The sequence below is a fragment of the Pleurodeles waltl genome, chromosome 9 (genome assembly GCF_031143425.1).
Source record: "Pleurodeles waltl isolate 20211129_DDA chromosome 9, aPleWal1.hap1.20221129, whole genome shotgun sequence".
NCBI classification, from domain to species: domain Eukaryota; kingdom Metazoa; phylum Chordata; class Amphibia; order Caudata; family Salamandridae; genus Pleurodeles; species Pleurodeles waltl.
The window spans coordinates 125185583-125199064 of record NC_090448.1 but is presented as its reverse complement, the minus strand read 5'-3'; the positions used below and the strand labels follow the sequence as shown (position 1 = coordinate 125199064).

At 42.8% G+C, this 13482-nt stretch overlaps 1 protein-coding gene across 4 annotated transcripts in view; it reads right to left on the bottom strand.

Annotated features, from left to right (window-relative positions):
• Positions 1-13482, bottom strand: part of PRKCD (protein kinase C delta) — a 315192-nt gene that overhangs the window by 205755 nt on the left and 95955 nt on the right. For all 4 annotated transcript variants that reach the window (XM_069206388.1, XM_069206389.1, XM_069206390.1 and 1 more), the window contains exon 2: positions 13191-13313. The gene's annotated coding sequence lies outside the window, so the exon portion shown is untranslated. The remainder of the gene's footprint in view (positions 1-13190; positions 13314-13482) is intronic.

Genomic DNA, 13482 nt, shown 5'->3' with positions numbered 1-13482 from the left:
GACTTATAAAAATATGTCAGATCAGTTGGCTTTGTCAGTGTTTGTTTATTTTCATGCTTCCCATAATCGTGTTGAAAATGGTTACACTGATTTTCCATTAGAAATATTTTTGGGAAATACTAGCATGCATCAACACATTTTACTAGATGACACTTCATTTGCATATAATCAGAGAGCATTCTGGGAGCATTATACTTAGCCTCTTAGCCTAAACTTTTCAAACATGTGTGTACACGTTTTTTTTTTTTTTTTTGTACTGGAACCAACGTCAGTAGTGAAGTGTGACCTTAAAACATTTATTTACAGCATGCACCCTAATAATGAAGGCTTTCAAATAATGAACCATAAATACAAGTGCAACAGCATTATCTTTTGGAAACACATTACCTCAACTGCAGAGAGTGCCACTCTCTGTAAACAGGCAGCCAAAGGGTTTGTGCTGCAGGGGGTTGGGCCTACTTGTCCCAAGGACAAAGTAAACATAAAAACTTGTTGCCCTTGACCCTTGACCCCAAGCAGTTGGTGTGTCTCCGTCTTCTCTACAGGGTTTTTCAGCTTAGCAGTCCTCTTCTTCTTAGGTTGCAGGAATCTGAGTTCCTAGGTTCTGGGGAGCCCTTAAATACTAAATTTAAGGCTGTGTTTAGGTCTGGGGGGTTAGTAGCCAATGGCTACTAGCCCTGAGGGTGGGTACACTCTGGGGGGGTTAGTAGCCAATGGCTACTAGCGAAGGTGGGTACACCCTCTTTGTGCCTCCTCCCAAGGGGAGGGGGTCACATTCCTAACCCTATTGGGGGAATCCTCCATCTGCAAGATGGAGGATTTCTAAAAGTCAGAGTCACCTCAGCTCAGGACACCTTAGGGGCTGTCCTGACTGGCCAGTGACGACTCCTTGTTATTCTCATTATCTCCTCCGGCCTTGCCGCCAAAAGTGGGGTTGTGGCCGGAGGGGGCGGGCAACTCCACTAGCTGGAGTGCCCTGTGGTGCTGGAACAAAGGGGGTGAGCCTTTGAGGCTCACCGCCAGGTGTTACAGTTCCTGCAGGGGGAGGTGTGAAGCACCTCCACCCAGTACAGGCTTTGTTACTAGCCACAGAGTGACAAAGGCACTCTCCCCATGTGGCCAGCAACATGTCTCGAGTGTGGCAGGCTGCTAAAACCAGTCAGCCTACACGGGTAGTTGGTTAAGGTTTCAGGGGGCACCTCTAAGGTGTCCTCTGGGGTGTATGTTACAATAAAATGTACACTGGCATCAGTGTGCATTTATTGTGCTGAGAAGTTTGATACCAAACTTCCCAGTTTTCAGTGTAGCCATTATGGTGTTGGGGAGTTTGTGTGTGACAGACTCCCAGACCATATACTCTTATGGCTACCCTGCACTTACAATGTCTAAGGTTTTGCTTAGACACTGTAGGGGCACAGTGCTCATGCACTTGTGCCCTCACCTATGGTATGGTGCACCCTGCCTTAGGGCTGTAAGGCCTGCTAGAGGGGTGACTTATCTATACTGCACAGGCAGTGTGAGGTTGGCATGGCACCCTGAGGGGAGTGCCATGTCGACTTACTCGTTTTGTCCTCACCAGCACACACAAGCTGGCAAGCAGTGTGTCTGTGCTGAGTGAGGGGTCCCCAGGGTGGCATAAGACATGCTGCAGCCCTTAGAGACCTTCCCTGGCATCAGGGCCCTTGGTACCAGGGGTACCAGTTACAAGGGACTTACCTGGATGCCAGGGTGTGCCAATTGTGAAAACAAAAGTACAGGTTAGGGAAAGAACACTGGTGCTGGGGCCTGGTTAGCAGGCCTCAGCACACTTTCAAATCAAAACTTAGCATCAGCAAAGGCAAAAAGTCAGGGGGTAACCATCCCAAGGAGGCATTTCCTTACACATATATATATATTTTTTTAACTACATATGGACGGCCAGGGAATTGACAGGTAATGAAGGAGTGGGTGGGGCATCAGGCTGAAGCAAAGCCGCAGAGTTTGGGTAGGTGCAAGAGAGCAAAGGAAGCCCTTGAACAGTGAAAGAATACTAGTCAATCAAAAAGTATAGTAAAGAGGCTATGCTTCAGAGAAGGGAAAAGCACAGGAAGAGAGAGGAAAGACGTTGAAAAATAAGTAAGCAAAGGAGTCACAAAAAAAAAAAAAAAATAATAATAATAATTAAGCAATGGGTCAGCTCAAAGCTCACTAGGTTTTTGGTATGGTCCACAAAAGACCTAAGAGAGCTCGACTTCAATTTGCACATGTTTCTCGTAAAGGTAACACTAACTGCTTTGGAAATGACATGATGGTATTGAAGAGCTCTACAGTGTCTAACATTATTTTTCCTTCATAACAAGCTACAGCTTATTGAAATTGTGCTGATTCAGTAGAGCATTTGTCTGTGATGCATCAAAACCTCTATATTCTATAACGAAGGTCTCCAACTTACGCTGTAATAAGAGCTACTTATGTTCAATGACAGTACCCCCGAGACACTAATTTTATTAAAGATGTAATAGTAACCGTATCAGGCATGATTACATGAGTGGACACCATGTACAAAGTTACCAATAGTGATCATCACAGTGCATCAGTCACAGTTGCAAGCAATAATGTAAAAATCCTTTGTCAACGTGAAATGACTCTATATTGGTAATACATAATAGCTACATCTACAATGCCCCTAAATCATTTTAATAATATTATTAGTAAGTCCCCCTAAACCCTATGATTTTCAACACTCAAATTACAGCTTTAAATATATTTTGGAACTTCAACTATTTTTGTCCCCAAACATCAGCATACTAGTTCTTAAATTGCACACGTTTTCATCTTAAATACACACTTTACTTTTAGTATAGACATTCATTCAACCTAGCAAAAAGCCTATAGTTCAGTTGACGGGGCTGCACACAGGAGAGCTGCTTACAGCTAGCTGAAGAGCTACCAGTAGCTCGTGATCTAGGGCCATATATACTAACACTTTTTCCCACAGACACAGAATGGGGAAAAACCTTTGCTACATCTGGCCCCTACTCGTTAGAGAAGCCTGTAAAATGCAATAGTCACTAAAAACACAAATACAGGCTGAAATCCACACCTTTCAAATCTCAAGGCTCGAATCTTCCTTCATTTCTGCAAATCCTTCATGTTCTAACACACCATTCACTCCCCCTCTTTCTATTCCAACCACATGGGCCCCTTGACACAGACTGGACATTTACCATTTTGCTGATAACATTTCCTGGCAATCTTACATCACCATCTCTCAAGACAAAAACGAACGGCGTTCTTCTCTTTTTAGGCTGCTGCAGATTTAACCGAGCTACTTGTTCTTTGTTTTACATTGTGAAGCAACAAGAGCTTCCTCAAACGGAAAATGTCAAGTTGTTTTGCAGTTTCTTGTGAAGCTCTTTGCAGCCCAGGTATACTATCAGAACCAAATCTCTTTAAAACTAATTCTTAGTATTTTATGCATTTTTGCACGCCACCCAGCTTAAATGCCAAACAAAAAAAATTGGAATTACGTTCCCCTGATAAACTTTTTTTTTTCCAGTGAATCTTTGTGATTAAGACAAAATACTGTGGTTGTTGCAATACACATTGAATTATTCTACAGAGTTTGAAAGGTAGAGCTAACTAGACTGGAGCAATTATCCTTGATTACTACTTCTTTGTAGGGTGACCACCCGTCCGTAAATTTTGTCCGTAATTTTAGTCTTTCACCTAAAGGAAAAAATGTAATTGGGACTGATCAGTTTCCCCAGCTGGATTGAAAGGCAGGGAGAGTCCCCTGTGCTCTGAGGGAGGGAGGGAGTGCCAGACAGATAAGAAAAGGCCTTCTTGGCAGGGTGTCTCCTTCCCTAAAGAAATGCAAATGAGCATAACTGGTGAATCTGCAAATGCAAAGGGGCTTGGAAACCTGCTTTGACTTTAATCTAAGGAGTCACTTGAAGCTTTCTGATGACAAAGATATTTTCTTTTAGAGAGATACTGTAAGGGTGTTCCAAGGTGAGCTGCACAGTGTGTAGTTTTAATGGACTGTTATACAGTTTATACCTAGTACTAACATTTTTTTTACATTATTCAAATCTATATTTTAGAAGGTTTTTTTTAACCTATATGTATTTGCGCATTTTGTAGCAGCCTATATTATGATGTGTGTAATGTATGTTTAAAATAAGGACTTACACAGTCCCAGTTCATTCAGGGACCTCAGTACCTCATAGTACTAACAAACATTAGCAAAGCCAATAGGTCTCGTCTACGCAAGTTATTGACTTTGCTAATGTGTTTTAGCCATGTTATGCACCAGAGTAGCTGCTGTTCAGCATGGCTGAAAGTTAGTGGCATAGTGGTGTAGAGTGGAGTACAGTGGCATAGGAGCAGTGGCGTAGAGCACAGTGGTGCAGAGTAAAGTGCAGTTGGGTACAGTGCAGTTGTTTAGCGTGCAATGGCATACAGTGCAGTGGTCTAGAGTGGAGTGGCTTGGGACAGAGTAGAGGGGCATACACTAGAGTGGCAGAGAGTGCAGTAGTGTAAAGTGGTGCAGTGGCATAGAGTGCAGAGTAGACGCGTGGCATAAAGTGCAGTGGTGCAGAGTGGAGTATAGTGCTGTAGAGTGCAGTGGGATAGAGTGATGCAGAGTAGAGTGGCATAAAGTGCAGTGGTATAGAATGCAGTAGTACAGAGGAGAGTGGTGTAGAGTACAGTGGCAGAGAGTGCAATGTTGCAGAATAGTGTCAGTGCAGTGGTGTGGAGTAGAGTACAGTGGTGCAGAGTAAAGGGCAGTGGTGTACAGTGCAGTTGTTAAGAATGCATTGATCTAGACTGCAGTGGCACAGTGTGGCATGGGGCAGAGTAGAGTGGCAAAGAGTGTAGCAGAGTAGAGTGGCATACAATAGAGTTGCAGAGAGTGCAGTAGTGTAGAGTGGTGCAGTGGCATAGAGTGCAGAGCAGACTCGAGTGGCAGAGTGCCGTCACATATAGTGGTGAGGAGTGGAGTAGTGTAGCGTGGTGCAGAGCAGAGTATAGTGCTATAAAGTGCAATGACGTAGAGTGGAGTTATGCAGAGTAGAGTGATATAGAGTGCAGTGGAATAGAGTGTATTGTGCAGAATGCAGTAGTACAGAGTAGAGTGGTGTAGAGTATAGTGGCGGCCCGTGCAAGGTTTCAGAGTAGAATGTTAGAGTGCAGTGGTGTATAGTGCAGTTTTTTTTAGAGTGCAGTGGTTTAGAGTGTCGTACAGTGCAGTGGTGTGGAATAAATTGTTTCAGGGTAGAGTGCAGTGGCATAGAGCGGAAAGGTGTAGGGTAGAGTTTAGTGGCATAAATTGCAGTGGTGCAGAGTGCAGTGGCATAAAGTAGATTGTTTCACAGTAGAGTGAAGTGGCGTAGAGTGACGAGGTGCAGGGTAGAGTGGAGATGTATAGAGTGGCATAGAGTGTGATGGCAAAGAGTAAAGTGGTGTAGCATGCTGTGGCATAGAGTAGATTAGAGTGACGTACAGTGTATTGATGTAGAGTACATGGGCATAGAGCTGAGGGTTACAGAGTAAAGTGCACTAGCATAGAGTGTATTAGCATAGAGTGCAGTGGTGTACAGTGCAGTGTTGCAGAGTGGCACAGAGTGGAGTTGTGTGGACTAGATTGGTGTTGCCTAGACTGGAGGATATAGCACGCAGAGTGCAGTGGTGTAGAGAGTTGTAAAGTGCATTGGCATAGAGTAGAGTGGTACAGAGTAGAGTGGAGGGACGTAGTGTGTAGTACCACAGAGTGCAGTGGCATAAGGTGGAGTGGAAAAGAGTGCAGTGTCCCACAGTGCAGTGGCATGGAGTGGTGTAAAGTGGAGTGATGCAGAGTATGGTACAGTGGTGTGGAGCGGTGCAGAGCAGAGTGTAGTGGAGTATGCATGGTGTGGTAACACACTGCCATTACAGACAACACGTTTTTGATTGAAATGACTATTACATTGCACAGATATACTGTTTTTCAAATAAAACTATACAGTAAACAGACGATGATGTGTGGAAACTGCATCACCTAATGCAATGATTTGTTTTAATCATATAAAGGTATTTGTTTCCAGCACAGTTCAGAATTAACACAAATTTGCTTTATTTTACTTCTAATTCTAATATATTCTAAAATATATTTAAATGTTGTCATGTAATAGAAAACCCTCTTTTCTAATCCCAGAATCCAGCACAATTGTTGCATAATCCTCCCACTTTAAAGTCAGAGAAAGAAAAGTAAACACGAAGTTCCCACCGAAGACAGAGCCTGACATTTGACCTTGTTCTTTGAATGCAGGGCAAATGCGATGAGGTAAGAACAAGATTTACAGGCTTGTTTGCTGAAAGGGAGCACTCAGAAGGATACTGTAAATAAGGTTTGGGTAAGGGAAGGGACAAACTCAAGCTACATAGCCTAAAACAAATAAAACCAGCAAACTGAAAGCAATGAAATGCGAGTTACAAACCACAAAGCCAACGGCAATCAACGGCTGGAATGCATTCCCAAGGGAGCTCTATGGATGTACTTAAAGTGAGAGCTGTGGGATACTTTGTGGGGAAAGTCCAGTATTTTAGTTCAGTCCGTATCTTGTAGATGTTTGGCCACATCAATCACCCAGATAGTATGACGAGAAGACCTGGAGTGGTCTCAATGCTGCAGGAAAGGTCTGTGCACCCATTCTATCAATTTGCCACCAGTCCCTATGGTTTAGAGCTTTTGGCACACCTCGTGTAGGGTTAGTGTTAGGTGGCAGACATGAAATAGGGCATTTAATGATTGTTCAAGGTGGATGTAAGTAAGGAGTTGAACGGGGTGAAGATGGTAGTCTGCCACAAGGGTTTGGAAATTTGGTAGCTCGCCATCCAGAAACAAATCCCCCAATTTTAAGACACCTGGAGCATGCCACTGATGGAGTTGCTCTGAGCACAGCCATCCTGTGAGAGTGGGAAGCCTTGGCAAAGGTAGTGCAGGAGCACCGGGCTTCTTCATGTCAGTGAGGTTACAGGTTTTAGCAAGGCAAGAGAAAGCTGTGCATGATAACCCCGGGTGGTGAATCCATAGAATGGTCAGTAGGAAACAATGAACAGTGCAGTAAGCCCACCTTAAAAGTCTTTACGGATAAACCTCATCTCATGCAGGGGGATGGGCAGAAAGCCAGTGAACCACCCAGTGGACCTGTGCAGATGAATAATAACGTTTTAAGTCCAGAAGGCCTAATCCACCAGCAGTTACGAGTAGCTTTAGAGTGGAAATAGTTACCCTACGGTGCCTGAGCGACCAAATCAGATATGTGGCATGTCTGAAGAAGGAAAGAGGGATGAGTAGGGGAAGGTTTGCAAAATGATACGATCATCAGGGTAGCACACCATCTTCACTAGTGCCACGTGGCCCACTACAGAAAGCGGAAGAGAAGACCGAAAAGCAAACTGGGCTCGGAGGGACCATGACACTCTGCTGAGATTTCCATTCAGCAAATCAGTGGGAGAATGGTAGATATTAACCACTACATATCGAAAGGCAACTGGGTCCCAGTTCAACCTGAAGCCTAGTTGTATATAAAGGGGAAAACAGTGCCATATGTTAAAGAAACATTAACTGCATTTTAAAAAAATTACATTTTGTTTTTGCAATTTACATCCCAAATATTTTGAAGATTGTATGTGTACTTGACACTTAGGGATAACCCAGATCACTAGTTTGGCTTTTGCTCAATTTCAAAAACAGTTTAAGACATGGACAAAGAGGTCAGTTGCCTTGCACAAACTTGCAAGGGGTCTGGCCTCTGCTCACCCTTCACAAGCACTAACAGCAGACCAGTGCACCAGAAGAGTTTGCCAAGGTGGGAGGGTGCTGCTTGTTCAACCACTTGACAGTGCCTCTGCTGTTTCTCTCCTGTCTGCAGAGATGACTCCCCAGGTACCCAATACCTTCTGATAGTCTTGGTGGATCCATCTTGTCTGATTTTAGGAACTGTCCAACCTTGTTCTTCTCTTCCTTATTTATCCGGTTCTTAGCAACAACCTCCTATTTCATCTTGATTTCATCCTCCTCTTTTATTATCTTTGATTGGTAATCGGGCTTCCAGTTCTGAGATAAATGCAGAGTCCCAGACACACACTCTAGTGCTGTGAGACTACAGACAAGTTGTGGGTACCTCACACCCTGACATTAGGTGTGAGACTGTCACCCACACCATCTGCCCTGCCTCATTACATTTTTTTTAGGTTGAAAGTCCATAGGCGGTTGGGATGAGCCAGATGTTTTTGTTCAATTTGTTTAAACTAGCACAAGATTAATTACCTTAACGTTTCCCAAACTGTTTGGCAGAAGATTTAAAATGTTCAGAAACATAATCAATGTTGTTGTTACTTTGTCTTTAAGAGAGATTTGGTAGATTTGGGGAGGGGGGATGGCCTTGATACAGTGCTGAAGGGCATTAATTTAATACTGAACAAGGATGTAACGTGACACCTGAATGTAACACACCAGGAGGCAATCACAAAAAGACCACAGAGAATAAATAGTGCTTTGTTAAAGTTAAAAAGGAGTAAATAAATGCACTGATAACGTAATGGGGTATGACCTCTCTTGGGTGTGTCTGTAAAACTGACGTTTTTTCTTGAATTTTTGTCCTGAATTTTGACCATTTGTCCTGGATTTTTGTCCTGAATTTTGACCCTTTGTCCTGAATTTGTTACAGTCCTGTCCAGAATTTGCTTCAATGCCAGGTGGCCACGCTGCTTCTTTGCTACTTTACAAAAGGGAGAGCCTAGTACTCCTCACACGGTTTTTAGGGGCATAGCTTGGTCAGCATGATTGGTAAGTGTGAGGTTAAGATTCCCCAACAATTACACTAGGACATCTTGTTAAAACACATTATATGAGAAGCAGGACAGATAGGGGGCTTAAGGGACAGTGGAAAGAGAGGAGTGTGGATTGTTAGGGGTACTTAAAACGCAAAATATTTTTCAAACTAATCAACATTTTATATGTCCTTTAAAACATAGAGGAGAGAGTAGGTGTGTTTTTGCCAGTGTGGGCATGTAAAAATCACAGGTGAAATCAGACGGACATGTCACATTTGCCGAATGAAAGCACTTGTACCTAACTGCAGAGCACATTTTTTAGTGGGAGGGTGGGTGGGGGTGTAACACCCCAAACAGCTCCCCTGGATCTACTCACCTGACTGTTTTGTTGAAATGTGATAGGTTAATGAGTAGTTGAAATAAAGCATGAGGGAGAGCTTTGACAGCATCCCAACAGATGTTCTTAAAGTGTTTACTTGGGATGACTGAAGCTCCTATTCGCATACACATGCAAAATCACTCGGTGTAAAGCAAGCACTGTTGTGGTATCACAGTATGGAGCAAACTCACCCTGGCAACATCAACAAGAATGTAAAATCAATTATAGGAACTAAAACAAATTTGGGTGAAAAATTGCCTTTGTTTCACAATATTGGAAGATTAAAGACAGTTGAGTATGAAACACATTTAGGGGAAAAAAACAAGTTTAGAAGTAGAAACACAATTCAACCGTGGGGTATCAATCAATATAGAGACAAAACGTGGTCACTGCATGTCCCATTATGGCAGGCTTCAGAATGATATAACCTTCAGTTGGCTGTATATTGGGGGAGCAAATCAACTCCTGTACAACATCAGCAGAAGCGTGAAAAACCGACAGAAGCACAAAACAGGTATATGTGTAAAATCACATTTAGCTGCAGAGTTACCATAGGCACAATATCAACAGGAGTGAGGAAACTTTTCAAGAAGCAAAATAAAAAAAATCACATGCTAAAGCAAAAACACTCATACTTTCAAATTCACATGTAGATGCAAAATCACCCTTGGTGCAGCATCTATCAGAGCATGCCAACACTTAAGTGCAAAACTACATCCGTGAGCAAATAAATAAATAGATAAATAAATCACATTTATTTACAGAAACATTTAAGTGAGAAATCATATTTTGTGTAGGTCAGAGATTTATGGCTAATACCTGCTAGAATAAAACCAGACAAGTTCACTCGGTCCAGAAAGACAATTTAAAGTAGCACATCTTTTAGTGAATAAAAGCCCAAACAGACCAGTACAACCAATGAAAGCCCCCCCCCCCCCCACAAAAAATGCAATTGTCCCTGAAAGGAAGTACATATCAAGCCTGGTCCCACCAAAAAGCCCAGTGAAAAGTGAAACTGTACTGAGAAAATAAAACTGATATCTTTGGATTCTTTCCTTCCCAAAGTGTTCCAATATCCTGCTATAAGAATAGTGTGTGATCCAGTTCTAAATAGAACCATTTTATGATGGTAACACAGTGGTCTATCATAGTCAACTCTGTCTTGGTTCTCCTGGTAGACTGTTTACGAGGGAAACCAGGAAATTGGAATATAAAAATAAAAGATGGTCTAAAGACTGCCCCAAACGAGCATGCAAATAGGAAAGGATACGTTCACAGGCACTGGAACGTAAACAAGCAGCACAAGCAACATACGAAAGGCCTACTCAAGTGAAGTCTGGACTAATGGACAAGTGAGCTATAACACTTCTCGTGTGTTTTCAACACTATCATGTATCTAGTATTATCACTCTTTTTCAGATAAACATTGTGCTTGAAACATTCTAGCTGACATTCATAGTCATCCATTTACGTACCTATTGAGATTAAACTTCACGTCATTGTTTATCACTCAGAATGTGTTGTTTTGATTGGCAGCTCCCTCCTGGCCAATTGTGAAAACCGAATTCAGCAATCTCAAATTTAGGAACCACCCTTATACATCACCCCACTTAATATGAACCCCGAGCTGAATGAGGAGATGGTACAGGAAATTCTGAGAACAGTAAAATCTGGATCCCCCATAGACCCAGCCCCTCCACAGATCACAGGGGAAGGTGTTCATATACTCCTTACTAGTATCACAAAATTGATAAATAGATCTCTGGAGTTGGGAGTAGTGCCCAATAGATGGAAACCTGCTGGTATTAGACCACTGCTGAAAAAAACTCACCGAGACGCATCAGATATTAACAATCGACCTATGTCACTTCTCCCAGCCATGGGAAAGATCATGAAGAAGCATGTTAATAAGACCCTTTCCAATCACTTGGAAGATAATCAACTTTTACATTCCTCGCAGGTGGCTTTCAGACCCCAGCATTGCACGGAATCAGCGTTACTGGTGGTCACAGAGGAACTTAAAAGCATTTTGGATCAGGGAGGAGCAGCCACCATTATTCTGATATACGTAAGTGAGGCTTTCAATACTGTTGATCGTAGGATTCTGGCCCAGAGGTTAAAAGAGACAGGGGTGAACGATAATGCTCTGAAATGGATGCTATCCTTTATGGAAGATGGAACTTTTCAGGTGATGGAAAACTCATGCTTTACAGACTTCATGGCCTCGAATTGTGGAGTGACCCAGGGTTTTGCACCTATTCCCACCTTTTACAACATATACTTAACACTCCTGTCAAACACTGTGATTGAGCATGGGCTATCTATTGTATCCTATGCAGTTGATTTCCAATTAGTGGTATCAATTGCAAAAGGGAAAGATCTGGATAGCCGTCAGCTAGCCTTATTCTTAGAGGATGTGGCCAAGTGGATGGCAAACTGCTGCCTTAAACGTAATGGAGAGAAGACAGAACTGATCTTTCTGTGAAACAATTCACAGGAAAATATTGATTTAAGATGGCCAGATTGGCTGGGTAATCCCCCCATTCCTAAAACTCTCATCCAAAATCTGCCCTCACAATGGATGCACAGGCAACAAAACTGGCCTATAGTTGTTTTGGTACACTAAAGACAATCTGGAAAATCATCAAACTACTCCCAGAAAACTCAAGAAGAACAGTGGTACAGGCCTTGGTAACCCCATGCCTGGATTACATGAACTCTCTATACTTAGGCTCTCCGAAATGTATTACAAAAAAAGCTGCAAGTAGTACAAACAGCAGCTGCCACAATGCTCCCAAAAATCCCTAAAACAGAATCAACAAACGAGGCACTGGAAAACACTGCACTGGCTGCCCATCACAGCTAGAAACAAGTTCAAAACCATAAGCTTAGTGCATAAACAGATTCATGACACAGGCCCTCAGAAACTGAGACACATACTGGCACGCTAGCACCCTACTAGACCCCTCAAGATCAGCACAGGGCTACTTTATGAAGGTTCCAAAAATTGGGAAATCCAAATGGGAAGTAGATGCTTTTTCTATCCAGCTCCACAACTCTGGAACTCCCTGCCAATAGCGATAAAATCGACAACTGAGGAATCAAGAGTAAGGAAAATGATAACGACATGGCTCTTTCCAGTACTCAATTTTTAGTTATCACCTATCACTGCTAATTTACCCCTATGTCATAGGATCGAGTCATAGCATGGTCAACGTAGCCCTTCAATCCTCAGAGGTCGATCAAGAGAGGACCACTCTGTTTGTAGACAGTAAAACCACTTATTCAGAGTACATCAACAAGGCAAAACTTCTGTAGCAAAGGATGCACAAAATTCAATCGCTATTATCATTTTATTGTAAGGACAGTATGGGCACAAATATCTGCCATTCATGCCGTGGGGGTTTCTTTAACAGTGGTTGGTGAGATGGATCAGTGCCTATGCATGCAGCTCACATCACTCATAACATAACCTGTGCGCCAGTGTATACAATGTGTCCCAGGATGGCAGTCCCTACCCCCTCACAAGGCCCTCCTCATCCCAGGGCTAACCTATGAGGTTTGACCCTCCACGCGGCAGGAGTAGCACAGAAGTCCTTCTTCTATTTTTATTATGTTTTCTATATAACTCCTCCTCCCGTCTGACTCCTCCTATTGTGTTTCCTGTCCGTGCGGGTGGGTGCACTCGTTGTTCTTTGCTTTGGATTTTAAGTTTATTCAGTGTATTTGGCGCGTTGCTTTACTGTACAAGGGGCGAGGACAGAAAGGTTTGGTGTAACAAAGCCAATAAACTAGCACTAACCTGTGCAAATCTAAAGGGTTCTACCTGGGCTGTGCATCTCTATACATACAAGGGACTCTGGAGGAAGCATATTCTCCTGACATGATTGCAGCATATGCTACAACAATATACAATCTAAGGAAACGGCAAAATGTAACAAGAAAAAACATGCATTAAAATGTTAAACGTAATAAAAGTTTGAAAGTGTTCTTGGAGCACAGCACTGACCGGTCTGAATCACATGTTTCCAATGCCTCTAATGAAATGTAGAGTGCGAGACGTAGAAATCCGGTTTCCTCTTCAGTTTCTTACATATAGCCCCGCCTTCTTTCGTACTTGTCGTGATCTGGCCTGTAAATAAAAAATTACATTATTGAAATGTGTCGGATACGGATATTTAAAATGCAATCGGTTTTGCGGGGACTGCATGGACAACTTGCGCACATTTGACCACCTCGTGCGTCTTTCTGCGCTATTTCTTGGCCTCTTTACCCACAATAATCGCGGGGGAGATGCGCAG